Here is a 14439-nt window from a genome sequence, read left to right on the forward strand (position 1 = left end):
AACTAAATGAGCTGGCGCTATAACTATGCTGCCAGTCTCTAGAATGGCTGTCACATAGCCTATCATTCCACTGGCCGCATATCACCCATGATCTCACCAACCATGCCAATGATGTAAGTGTGGGGCCTATCCCCCAGGCGGGTCATCAGTGTGTCCAAACCGCCTCATAGAGAGAGCTCAAGTGTGAGAGAGAGATTACACAACTTGAATGGTACTCATTTTGTAAGAATAAAGGACCCAAGTACATGTTTTTATAGGCACCAAGGCCTTATCTTTTGACATAGACCTAAATAAGGGGTGTTCACACCACAAAAGATACTAGACTAGACTCCATACTACCTTCAGAATATCCAACAAGCTCGTGGAGTTGCATGCATTACCTTCAATAGTCTGGTACACCAACTCAAGCAAAGACACAACACACTTCAAACTCAGAGAGGCCAGTAAGTGTGGTTTAGAGGCCAGTGAGCATGGCATAAAAGGCTGAGAGGCTCAACAACAGTGGCTGAGAGGCTTAACAAGTATGGTCTTGGCAAAAGACTCAGAGGTCAAGTCCTACCTTAGGTACAAAGATAGCCTACATCAGCATACCAAAACATCCCTCCCCCCCCCTTCCGCCTAAAGGAGGGAGAAAAGGGGTATGGTAGAGAGAAGCCTTTTATAGAAATAAGGCATTACATAATCCAAAAGGATCCAAAAGATAATTAAACTCAGATTTTGGGAGACTACTCGAGTAGAGAACCCTTGACTCAAACATAAAATAGGAGATAGATAATTATAATAGGAGATAGATAATTATGGAGAGATTTAGATCCTCCCCTCGATGCCAATGAAGATCTTTTTTAGTGTCATTTTTTAGACTCCGACACTTGATGGTCAAGTGTGGAACGTGTTCTTGAAAAGTACAAATGCGTCGTGATGGTGCTTGCAGTACTGGTGATTGAAATCCATCCTTTTTGGAATAGTGGTGGCAAGGGAGAAGACCAAAGGACCTAAAGGAAGAAAAGAGTTCGTCCATGATACTTTATGCGAAAACGTTAATGATATGAGCAGCGAATACCTTATGGAATATGTAAGTTGTTGTGCAGAGGACGGTGGAATCGTCGATCACAAAGGAGGAGTCGGGCTAATGCAAAAGGAAGACCATAAGAGGAGGCAAGCTTTGGAAGAGCACTCGAGACAGCCCCAAGAAGGCGGCCTGCTTGAAGTTTAGAGAGGCCACGAACACGACTGCAAGAGGTGTAGGCCTCAATGATGATAATGGTAGCTGTAGTATCAAAAATGTAGAAGGAGTTGCTGGTTGATCAACCATCGAGAGAAGCCCAAAACGCAGATGGTGTTCAGTCTGCCTGAAGCCTGTGGCTATGGATAAGAGAAGGTGTTCAGTGTGCCTGAAGCCTGGCGATGGATAAGAGAAGGTGGCCGGTGTAGAGCGACCGTTGGAGAACAGCAGAAGGCGGTACAAGTTGCAGCATGCTCAAAAAAACGCTGAAGATGGTGCTCAGAACACGCTGAAGAAGATCGTGGTTCTTGCTTAAAAAAACGCGGCCAAGGCTCTGACTACAGAGGGTGGTAGCCGGAGGAGAGGTCAAAGAAGGTTGAACGCCAAAAATGCACCAGCTGTGAGCTGTGGAGCACCAGCATGAGAGGCAGCTATATGGGCATCCAGAGTCGGGGAGAGACACAGCCCCCAGCCCAGGCACCAAAGAGGAAGCTACAAGAAGTAAGGAAAACGCACATTTGCTGGCGACCATAGACGCTAAAATCCACAGCATGATGATTGGAAAAAAAAAATGCAGCAGAGAAAGGTGAAGAAGAGAAAAAAAAGCTACCCTAGCTGTCATACCATATTGGCATTCAGAGGATCATACATGGAGCTATGGAGGATGAAATATCATCATCATAGTGGAGTGTGAAGGAGAGAGAGAGAGCGCTCAAGTGTGAGAGAGAGATTGCACAACTTGAACGGTACTCATTTTGTGAGAATGAAGGACCCAAGTCCATACTTTTATAGGCACCAAGGCCTTATCTTTGGACCTGGACCTAAATAAGGAGTGTTCACACCTATAGGATGTTCACACCACAAAAGACACTAGACTAAACTCCATACTAACTCCGAAATATCCAACATTTTGTTGCTATACGAGGTATGTCACTCATGTGATGGAGATATTGGTGAGAGTCATGTTTGCATTGCTCTTAGATTTTCAAAAGAATAAATGACCCGAAGAAATGGAAGAATACTTTGATGTCACCGGGTACAACAAGAAAAGTAAAATGGCTCTTGCAAGGCTGAAGATGAATGAACTTAATACGTACTTCTAGACAGAAGATGTGGATATCACTCAAATTTATGTGAAGTTAGATGTGAAAATATCACTTCTACATACACGATACTTGAAAGCAACATTTGGTCTCAGTTCGAAATCATTAACATATTTTTTAAGGAGATCAAAAGATGGTTTTCTCTTGTATGTGGTTTTCTCTTGTATGTGGATGAAATTGGTGTTGAACATATGCATGTGTTGCATTTTTCCTCAATGCCTCAATGTTGCATTAGAGGATCACTTGTTGATTGTGTGACTCTAGGAAAAGCGTTCGTAGAAAAAGTTATTGATGGTTTGAATATGAGGTTCATAGACTTGCCATTATTGAATGCAGGAAAATTGTTTTGGCCCAAAAGTTATGACGTAGATGTGTTAATGGGAGGTTTGTGTGAGAAGTTCAAGTCTAAAGAGCGTGAATTTGTAAATGAGAGTGAGTGTGAAGTAGAGTATATTGAGTTTACTCTTACCTTATTGAAGGCATATCCTAGGGCTACTTTTCATGAAGCTCGGAGAAAATGTGGTTTCGAGCTAGATTGGATTCATGCTTATCCAAATTGAATGAGGCTTTAACAAATTATGCTTGTAGTGCGTGTTAGTACAACAGCGTGTGAGTGTGGTTTTTCCAAGCAGAATCAAATTAAGGATGATGATTCATGAATGAAGTAGTTTGTGTCGAGACCTTAGATATGCTTACGTCTTTGTCACTAAGTGCTCCACAGATATTTTATGAGGTGGATTGGGAGTCAATTTATGAGGCTTGGATAACCATAACAGCTCGTAGGCCATAATCCATCACCATGATACAAGAGTAAGTGATGTAGAGATTGGGAGTTTTTTAGCAGGTGAAGGAAACTAATTCCTGCACTACTTGGGATTATCCTTGGTACCTACCCCAACCATTTCTTGCAATGGTCTCCCAAGGTTTGTAACCTCAACAAGGGAGCATCAAATACATAAGACGTGGAAAATGGTTTTCTCCCTGAGCTTAGAATGATGTAGATAAGCTCAAAAAAAATAATGATCAACATCAAGAGTATGCTACAAATACAAAATTGTGTCTTATTAAAGTTTTTTAATACGAAAATTCATGTTTTCCTTTCTATTATTATAATCTTGAATATAATAATTGAACTTCACGGAAAAAGATTCTTTTAGTATATTGTTTTCTAAAAGGCCACCCATAAAAACTCTTTGGCATTTGAAGGCCACAAGTTTTATTCTCTGAAGTCCAACCCCTCATAAAGGGTTTCAAATTGAAGGCCAAGGTAGGGTTGCAAATTTTAGGCTTGGATCCAACCACCTGCAGAAGGCGACGGGGGAGAAACAGGAACATCAGTAGTGTCTCACCCTCCTGCAACTCGACCTACAGGAGCACAAGCAGCATTTTATCCTTGAGCTACCATTGGTGCAGGGGTTCTAGACCACTCTTGACTGGTAAGCTCTGCAGGTGTAGTTGTGGCCATCGCAGGCTCCCAATTTCCACAATTACCACTCCGATCGAGACCCCATTGCTTTGCTGTGTGCAAAGAGCCATTGGAGGAGCAGTGAACTCGACAGGTGTATACTCAGGAGGAGTGCCACCCTCTTCATCCTCTCTCTCATTTGCCTCAATGGACTCCTGATAAAAGAACAAATCAACCATGAATTCCCAAGATTGACGGCAAGCAATGGTTCCTCTCATTTGTAGAACCATACGGGCCAACATCCAGAAAAGACACCCAATGTTGTGCTTCCCCTTGTTATTTTCTAGAATTCCAGTGTCAATATGGCGCATGGGAGAGCCTGTGTCACAGAGAAGGCAATTGTTGGGATGTTTCCTAGTGCAGATTCCCTAATAGGTTGATGGTCAATACTGTGGAAAAATAGAAAGTCCATGTCACACCTTCTCTCTCAGAGTAGATCTCGCACACAGGGAACACGCAGAGGTAAGAACCATACAAAATTGTGTATTGAATAGGATGAACGGTTACAACTATAACAAAGTATGCATGCAAGCCTCGATGCAAGCGATGTGACGGTTGGGCTCTTGCCAGGTGTCAAGACATTATTGGTCTTAACATCCAACACTCCCCCTTAAGACCATTAAGGTCTTGTAGTTAAGATGTTGGGTTAGGTATTGTTTGGAACAGAAAATACAAGATGTAGCCATGTTTGTACTCCTTCGCAAATTCCTAAGCTAGTGCCAGTTTTCTCAAGTGGTGGCAACACCCTAGCTGCAACATGCTATAGTTATTTACAAATATGCAAATACAACTAGCCCGGATCAACATGGGCTTCGATTGTGAGGAAGAGAAACATGAATGTTTTCATCTTCAACCATGTTGGAAAGTTTGGTTTGGAAAAAGCTGGTTCAGGATCATATGCTTTTTCATGACCTTGATCCATGTCACTCCCCCTCAAGGGAATGAAAAATATGTCCAAATACTTCTTGCAATCATGAGTGAGGAGCATCTTCTCCAGAACCAGGGTCTTTGAAATCTTCACCCTCCTCATTTGCATCTCAATAATCTTCTACATCTCACCGGAATCAACATCTTGCTCTCCATCATCACCTTCTACTTGTTGGTCATGTTTGCTGTCATCATCAACAGCATCACCTTCTTCATCGCTACTTTCTTCTTCCATTTTAGCATCTTCTATTTTGTCTCCTAATTCAGATTCAACATATTTCTCATTGACATCAGCTGATTCTTCTTCTTCATTGGATCCGTCTTCTTCCATTTTAGCATCTTCTCTTTTGTCTCCTAATTCAGATTCAACATATTTCTCATTGACATCAGCTGATTCTTCTTCTTCATTGGATCCGTCTTCTTCATCATTAGGTCCACCTAGATCATCTCGTTGTTCATCTTCAAAGCCATCCTCGTCGTCGTCATCTTGTCTGTCATCTTCTTTGCGAGCGACAAGTACATATTCGTCTTCATCTACTGGATGAGCCCCATCTACTTCTTCGCGAGCGACAAGTACATATTCGTCTTCATCTACTGGATGAGCCCCATCATCTTTATGGAAACCCACTTGTTGAGGATCCATTTTCTGCATAATTGCTCTAGCATACACTACTTTATTAGGTAGATTGCCTTTTGCTTTGTCTACATCATCTTCTTCTTCGTGCCCTTCTTGGGGCTACAAGTCACATATGTGTCGCCCTTCTAGTGAGGGCTGCAGATCTTTGTCTGCGTCGGCATCAATTGTACTCCGTTTTTATGTAGGTCTGTGCCTATGTTTTGTGCTGACAGCAGGTTGTCATCTGTTGAATCTGCTATTTTTGGTAGTAGGTTGCCTTGAAAATCTCCTTCTTTGTCTGGAAGATCAGCCCCATCATATGGGGAATTTACTGCAGGCTTCTTCTATGCACCATCCTCGAGCAGGCATAATAGCCCCAAAGGGAAGTGTGCTTGGGAAGGGCCATCCACAAGGAGGAAAGCCCAACCCATAGATACCATGTGGAAAACAGAAAGTCCCTGTCACACCTTCTCTCTCAGAGTATGCATGCCATAGATCTCTCACACAGGGAACACACAGAGGTAAGAACCATACAAAATTACGTATTGAATAGGATGAACGCTTACAACTGTAACAAAGTATGCATGCAAGCGCGGTGTGACGGTTGGGCTCTTGCCAGGTGTCAAGACCTTATTGGTCTTAACATCCAAGTACGAGGGTCAGCCAAACAAAGGAGACGATTCAACCAAACAAAGGAGACGAGGCTCACAAAATGTGGTCTGCAGCATCCTGGTAAAAGTTCTTAATATATGTCTTCCTACACCAACCCCAACTCTGACCTCTCCAGTAACAAGAACCTCTCCCCCAACCACCCACAACAACACCGAAGCAGCCACACTACTACAACACCAAAATAAGCCATCGACCCCAACTTCTCCAACAACAACAACCTGGCACTTCAAGCAACGCAACCGGCATCCGAACCAAAGCCCCAGTCCACCGACAAACCAAGACACCACCAAATTCAAAGCAAGGTTACCAACCCATCGGCACGAACGACAAGGCCAAGCATTGGCTTCATCAAAACTACTAATAATGTAGGCAATCAATCGGTACACCAACCCCAATGCCATCAACACAAGCAATCAATCCGTACACCAAACTGACACTAGCAACAAGGAAAAACATCACTGGCAAGAACCAACCGACAAGAAGAAGCATCTCATTTGGCTGCTATGGCATTCTGGCAAGTGACAAAACGCAATGCCAACATCTGCTTCTTCTTAGCTAAAGATAAAACACTTCTAACCCTCTTTTTACTGTTTATTTTGGCTCCCTACACCAATGCATAGAGCACTGCTTCTCATGGAGGGTAGAGCTGGTACAACCGAGTTTGTTTGTAGGTATTCTCCTAGAAAGTCCAAAAAGCACATTGGAAAATTTCAAAAGCTTTCACTTGGATAGTCCAAACCCCTTTCCAATCTTCACCAACTCACCTTGCCAACTTCACATAGAGCACTAACCCCGCACTATTCACAAAATGACCATGCACGTACTAAAAACTAAGAATTAAATCCATTGCACAAGGAACCTTTGCGCACAATGTCACACCATTTCATAAGGAACCTCACCCCTCTTGCACACACCATTGCACAATGAACCTAAACCTTCATGCATATATCATGGGCATAGACAACACCACATCCACATCATCACCCTTGTATAGGCAGACTAGAAAGTGACACAATTTGGGATGACTCCTACTCCCTAGATCTTGAAATGCTCCACACCATCTAAGGCATTAGGGTCAATATGGACTAAAAGTGGGTCAAATTTTAAGTAAAGTCATTAGTATTAATCTAATCAAGTACTGAGGTGGGCAAATAGAAAATTCCATTTGCACTCCAATGTAACATTGGTGGTCCCCTCTATTCACCCCTCTCCTATTCTCTTATTGGCTAGAGATTGAAACCACTACTAAAGTTATCCTAAGTTACTATGCTCTTTTTAGAGTAGAGGCTACCTACTGGTCCATTCCTCCCCACTTACAAAATTCGTGCCCTAGTGGGATCCAAACTTTTGAAATTTTGGCTTCTCTCCTAAAAATTCAAATCTCTGTCAAAAAAGGTATCTTTTAATGTATACATCCATTTTTCCTACTTTTTTTTCCTCATTTTAGGCTTTTTGTATACTATGTTGTCCTCCAAGCTATACTTTTTGTATACTATGTTATCCTCCAAGCTATACTTTTTGTATGTTTCTCTTCTCCCTCATCTTACTCACCCACTCTTAAGAGCTTCTTGCTCTTAGATCCTCCAACATGTAAATTTATCTTCTCTCTTCTTTCTTACCATTTCTTGAGGTCTTCTTGTTCTTATAGCTTACAACCTGCATCTTTTTCCTCTCTCATTTTCTTTAATCTATTTTGAGAGACCTTGCACTTGGAGCCTGTAACCTACTACTTTTTCCTCTATCATCTTTCTAAACCAACCTTACATCTTTATTTTTAATAGCACACTCTAGAAGGACCCCTATACATGGCTAGGGACATGAACTTAGATCTGTTTACACTAGCATCTATACACTCCAAGCCCATTGTAAACTATTTATATTTAATGGATTCATTATATTAGTTTTGTTTTCTAGATATTCTATTCTTGTAAATAAACTAATGAGTGTGTGTGCTATTTTTGTCATGATTTCAGATATCTACCCATCATTAAGTATTGAGTGGCAATAACTAGTGCTTTCAAATGTCTACCCATTATCAAGTATTGAGTGGCAATAACTAGTGCTTTCAAATGTCTACCCATTATCAAGTATTGAGTGGCAACCAATGGAGTCATTCACTGGTACTTTTAAAGCTATGCATGCTCATTTTGCAAATGTTTTGTTAACCTTCTTCTTTTTTTATCAGTAAAGATATGTTTTTGTGAATACATTGTTTCTCCCAATGCCCAAGATTTTGGCAGACTTGGAAGTCTACCAATTCCAAGTCTTACTTCCATTACTGATTGGGATTTTCACACGAAGGGACAATATCTTCATTCAAAAGCAAGATAGTATTGGATATTCATGAACAGATCCATGAAGTTTGGAATAAATTCTAAGAGGCTCAAGTTATCATAGTTTATGTCTTTATAGCATGTTTTTCTCATGCAAATATGCACAAAACCAAGAGAATGTGGTTATACAGGAATGTGTTAGAGAATGATTTAGATATTGCACTTAGAGCTAAATAGAAGATAAAGGAAAGGATGCATAAGGTGATGTACTCAAGTGCAATGCTTGTTCAAAGTCAATAGTAATCTCATGTCACATCTCTTGACAAACCCTATACATGGGTTTGAAGTATAGATGCTCGAAGAAGAGTAAAGGATGTTGGCTTCTCCTATTAGATTCAGAACAAAGTTTAATTCAGTATATTTAAACTTAATTGGAAGCTTTCCACTTGGCCTCGACATGTGTGCTTGAGAATAGTGCAATTTATACTCATTGCATATATTCAGTCCTAGAAATAGCAAGAAACTCATGGTCAATTCTAAATAGACCTTAAAGGACGTTCATCAATCTCTTGGGTTATTTCTAGATGGCACATTAGATAACTATAAATTTAGACTGAATGGAAACATTATAGGTAGAATGTAAGAAAGCACATTAAATTGTATCAAGTGTCTTCCTCTTGCTACTTTGGCATTTGAGGCTTACCCTAATATATCTTCTTTGTATTTTTGTAGATGTCTATATGGTCACATGTCATGTTATTTTATAGTATTTGTATCTTTATTTAAAAACTTACCAAATTGGGACATTACCCAAAATATAATATTTTGTTAAGTATTTAGGTCATATATCACTTTTATTCTGTCATTTCACTCACTCACTTAGTCTTAGCACTTCTTAGCTCCATAACCTTTTCTTTGTCCCCACTATGGATGCACATCGAGTTTATGATGCTTTTCATTAGTAGGAGTGATTTTGGTCATATATCTGAAGAATTGTTTCAAATCCTTGCCTAGAAGATTGATGTTCATAGGACCGTTGATATGAATAGATATATATTTTATTTTATTTGATTGACTATATGAATTTGCATATTAACACATGTTTTTACCATCTAGATGATTCTAGCAAGGACTAGGTTCCTTAAAGGCATGGCAAATACTTTGTGAAATATTTTGACTCTAACTATTATCATATCATAGATATCAGTATCTTAGAGGCATTGGGAATTATAGATGTGGGAGATAAATTTCTCTCGTGAAGCAACATTCATTTTGTTTCTTTAAGAGGCTGAGGTTAAAGGCCATATCAGGGAAGCAGAGACAAGGCACTGAGGTTGAAGGCCATAGCGGGGAAGCAAAAACAAGTGCAAAATCCCTTGCACTGCCCCAAAGTGCAAAAACAAGTGCAAAATCCCTTGCACTGCCCCAAAGTGATCCAACAGAGCTAGTTCAACCTGACGATGCAAAAGAGGAGGAAACACAGGTTACTCTAACATTGTCCCCACTAAACAAGTGCAAAATCCCTAGCACTACCCCAATGTGAGCCAATGGATCTAGTTCGACCTAACGATGCAAAAGAGGACGAAACATAGGTTACTCTAGCATTGTTGAGCATTAAGAAATTCAAGGCCAACAAGAAGAGGCTGAGAAGGATGAAAAAGAGGAAGAGGAGGATGAAGAAGAGGATGAGGAGGACGATAAGGGTGAAGAAGAGGATGAAGAAAGGGAAGACCCATGAGAGAAAGTGGAAGATCTACATCCAATAGTGTTTACCTCCTCGACATCAAAGAATTATTTGGGTTGAGTGAAGATGTCATTGAATCTCTTGCTATAGTAGCCAACATCCTTGAAGCCTCACCACCCATCAACTTTAAGGGAGACATAGTAACACCACCAAAGGATCATAAAACCTTGCTACCATATGTCGATGAGTTAATGATGGCATTGCATTAGAATAAGCTAAGTGGCTTGTTGTTTCAACCAGCAAAGCCCCATCTAAGTGAAAAGGGTACTGAAAGTCAAGGTTCCGTCAACCTACTTCAAAAAAGCCTTGTCAAGGAGGAGGATGATAGACTGGTAAGTATTTTAGTTATAGTATTCTTTTCCTTTTTATAATATTAGCTCTTGTAGAATCAAGGAGATCTCTTTATATTGTTTTTTAAAAAGATTCACCTATTATTTTATTGTAGTACTGTTCCATCTCCCAAGTTAGAACCACCTGTCCTCAAAATTCTCAAATTTGAAATAATAATATTCTATTTGATCTAAAAACGTGAAGCATCTAAGATGTGACACTCTTAAATGCGCACATGACTTTTTAGCTTCCAAATAGATTGCATTTACGTTTTTCAAAATGGGAGAAGTTAATAAACGGAATAACTTGATGTAGACATCTCATTTTTGAATTTCTTTTTACCCATGCCTACCTCTATGCTCTAAGAGTGTGACTGTTAATTTTTGTCGTGACTGTTAATTTTGTCATTTTTCATTAGGTATACAGGGGTTTATGAATTTTTTTTGTTAATTTAGAGACTTCTATAGATTTTTTAGAATAAGAAAAGTAGGGTTTTCAGTTTAGGGTGATTTTAGTTTGCTTTGATGAGATAGTGCTTTAGGTTTTTCACTTTCCCTCCTTTGTACATAGAAAATTCAAACATGTGTTTGTTTCCTTTAGTAGCTATGCTCAAAAGCTTTTTTACCCTCCTAAACCACATTAATGAGTTTAGATCTTCTCAATAATGGGGTTTCGTCTCTTCTGTAGAAATTGAAGGGTATGTTGATTATTTGGTGCCATGTAGCTGGAACCATACATTCATCTTCCCCTTCAATCATCTTTCTGTTCTCTGCAAAAGAATCAAAGAACAAGAGATATGCATCTTGTTATCAGTTATGTTGTTTTGTTATGGTTTAATTTTGTCTGAGTTTTTATGTTTTCTTTTCTATTTTGACCATCTTATTGTTCTAAATGTGATTTAGTCATGTGTGAAATAGAAGATAATAGTTAAGTTTAATGATGTTATTTCTGTGCTATTTGGATTGTTCACTGATTTTCTGAGTACAACAAGTGTGTGAAATATAATTTTTGATTAATAGTATTGATTTAGTTTTGAAAACAAGAGAGTAAAAGAATCAAAGAACAAGAGAGCAATGGAGGTATGTCCATCTTGTTTTCTATTATGTTGTTTTGTTATGGTTTAATATTACCTGAGTTATTTTGTTTTCTTTTCTATTTTGACCATCTTATTGTTCTAAATGTGATTTAGTCGTGTAAAATAGAAGATAATAGTTGAGTTTAAGGATGCTATTTCTGTGTTATTTAGATTGTTTATTAGTGATTTTCTGAGTGAAACAAATGTGTGAAATATAATTGTTGATTAATAGTTATGATTTAGATTTAGGATATGTTGAAGTCTATATGTTATATTCAATAATGTTATTTCTCATTTATGATGTTATTTCTGTGTTACTTGGGTGAAACAAGTGTGTTATTTTGATTGCAAGAAGTTATGATTTAGTTCTATATTATATTGAAGTTTATATGGTCAAAGTTGTGTTCAATAATGTTATTTTTGGTGAAATTTTTGAGTTGTACAAATGTATAAAAGCTACTTTTTTGTTAATAGTTATATTTTGTCTAGAGCTAATTTTTGGTTAATAGCTGTGTTTTGTCCAAATGCTAATTTTAGAATGTAGGCCAGAACAAGAAGAGAGACATTCACTTCCAATTTGAGGCCGAGTATGCTAGATAAGAGAATGGCGACAAGTAAAAAGTAACGAGGGATAATGCAACAAGACAAAAAAGCATGGAAAAAACATGTCGATCTCTAGGTTAAGGGGTGTATTTATCCACCTGATCCAATTACCCAAAGACCTCCACAATTTAGTGGGCTTACATCTTTCATTAAGTATGTGTGTGAAGGAAATGCAGGGTTATTGGGATACACTAAGAGGCTAGCAATGCAACTCATAGTGAGAGGCTAGCAATGCAACCTCATAGTGTTTACACATCTGTTCAGCGCACCATGATGGGGCATGGATGCAAGGATTAAGGAGCTCACAAAATCACTAAGTGAAAAGGAGAGAGAGAATCGGAGTCTAAAAGATGCGATGCATGTTATGGAAAATGCAGTGGATGGTGTCGAGGTAGACAATGTAGAACTGCATTGCAAAATGCAGGGTTTGGAGTAGGACAACAAAAAGATGGCAGCAATGCTTGCAAAGACTATTGTTGCTAGACCGTAATGAAAACCAAACAAGCACGTGGAGTGTGAGGTTGCTCAAACCACTTCATGAGTTGACCAAAGGGAGTGTGTAAGGTTCCTCCCTTCTAAAATGGGGGAAACACTTAAGATAGTCCACTAAGTCTTATCTTGGGAAAAATTTCCTATTCATCGACACCTTGACCCTGTAGAGATTCAAGGATACGATTCATAGGTATGACCTAGCTCTATCCCGCAGGGGTAGCATGATTTTCTAAACATCAAATCACCCATAGGGCAATTGATCATAAATTGGGCAACTACTAGACTTGAGGCAATGCTTTTTTCCTTATCCATGCAAGGCACAGCCCGCTGACCTAGTCTTCTAGAATAGAGTTACCCAAGAACCTAATTATCTAGCGTAGGGATTTCACTTAATCTGTTGGAAAGCTACCCGACTAATCGGGTCCACCCGTCCGTAGGATGGTGCCGTCGAGGCATTCCATCCTCCCACTTTCCACCCTACTCACGCGTCAATTTGTTTTCTAATTAATCCTACCACACTGTTTGACATAAATAAACATGTTCCTTAATTAAGGCCCTTAACATGGAAGGACTCATGTCCTTCTCGACACTTTCTATATAAAAAAGCTTTATCACAGTCTCTGGCTATAATTATGGCTTTTGAAATAGAGGATAGTTTTACATTCTTGTTGATGAGATTATTCAAAGGTAGATTAAGCTTCCAAATGAATCGATGGAGAAGAGTTACCTCATCCATCTCTAAAGCAAATCGCAGAAGTTTAACAAAAGTTTGGTGGTATTCTTTTAGGGTCTTCCTTTCTTGGGTTAGTTCAAAGAATTCATTCATTTTATCCTCTTGAAATCCTGGAGGAAAAACCTTTCGCGAAGGTGTAATTTCATGGCATCCCATAATTGATTCTGGTTCTAGTGGCTAGATTGACAACAATGTTTCCAACTAATTTGGCATTTCTTATGATTTTTAGATGCGAGCAAGGGTGAGCTTGCTTCTTTCATTGTATCCATTAAAAGTTCAAAACTATCAAATGCTTATCATAGCACCACATTTGAAGGCAGTCAGGATTAATACATCCGAGATCTTCATTTTTTTGAGAATAACACATCTGGTGCCTTGGGATTGACACATCCAAAGATTATGAGGATTGACACATATGAGATGATTAGTTTTCTGAAAATTACACATCTAGTATCTTGGGATTAACACATCTAAGAGCATGATCCTCTAGGAATTACACATCCGAGACCCATGTTTGTCTGAGATGCATTCAAGATCTTGGATGATTGTCCTAGTGTAAAGCATCCAATGGATGGGATTCACACATCAACTATTCAAACCTTAATGGAGTTATAATCTTAATAATTTATAATATGCAATTTAATGAGATATATCCTAAAAATTTCTCTAAACCAAGTTTCGGTCTATCCTTCTAGTCATTCAGTCTCTCACTATTTTCTTAATTTGATCGCCCTATGTTTTTCCTCACAAAAGGTTTTCTCCCCAATCTTATTTCTCAAATTTATTGTACAAATATCTTGTGTGTGCACCCCTAAGATACAAGAACAATTTCATAGGATGATTGTCTCAACATGTGAGGATATTCAAATCACTTCTATCGCCAGTAGAGATGATTGATTCGTCCTCATATGATAAACAATCACTTGTTTTAATCCCTTGATAGTTAACCTTTGAAAAACAAATCCTAAGAACTAAGATCGGATCTGAATGTCCTCATAGCCAGTCAAAAGAACGGGAAGGCATCTGGTCTACAAGCCAACGTGGGCAGAATAGGCAAAAATGTCTGTATATAGCCACAAACGCACCATCTTTAGAAACGCGTTGTTTTTCCACATTTTTAATATGCATGGACTCTAAATATGTAAAAGTACTCTAAATATGACCTCCTATCACCTAAATTTAAA

The sequence above is a fragment of the Cibotium barometz genome, chromosome 20 (assembly GCF_041138505.1).
Source record: "Cibotium barometz isolate CiBa-2024 chromosome 20, ASM4113850v1, whole genome shotgun sequence".
Classification (NCBI taxonomy): Eukaryota; Viridiplantae; Streptophyta; class Polypodiopsida; order Cyatheales; family Cibotiaceae; genus Cibotium; species Cibotium barometz.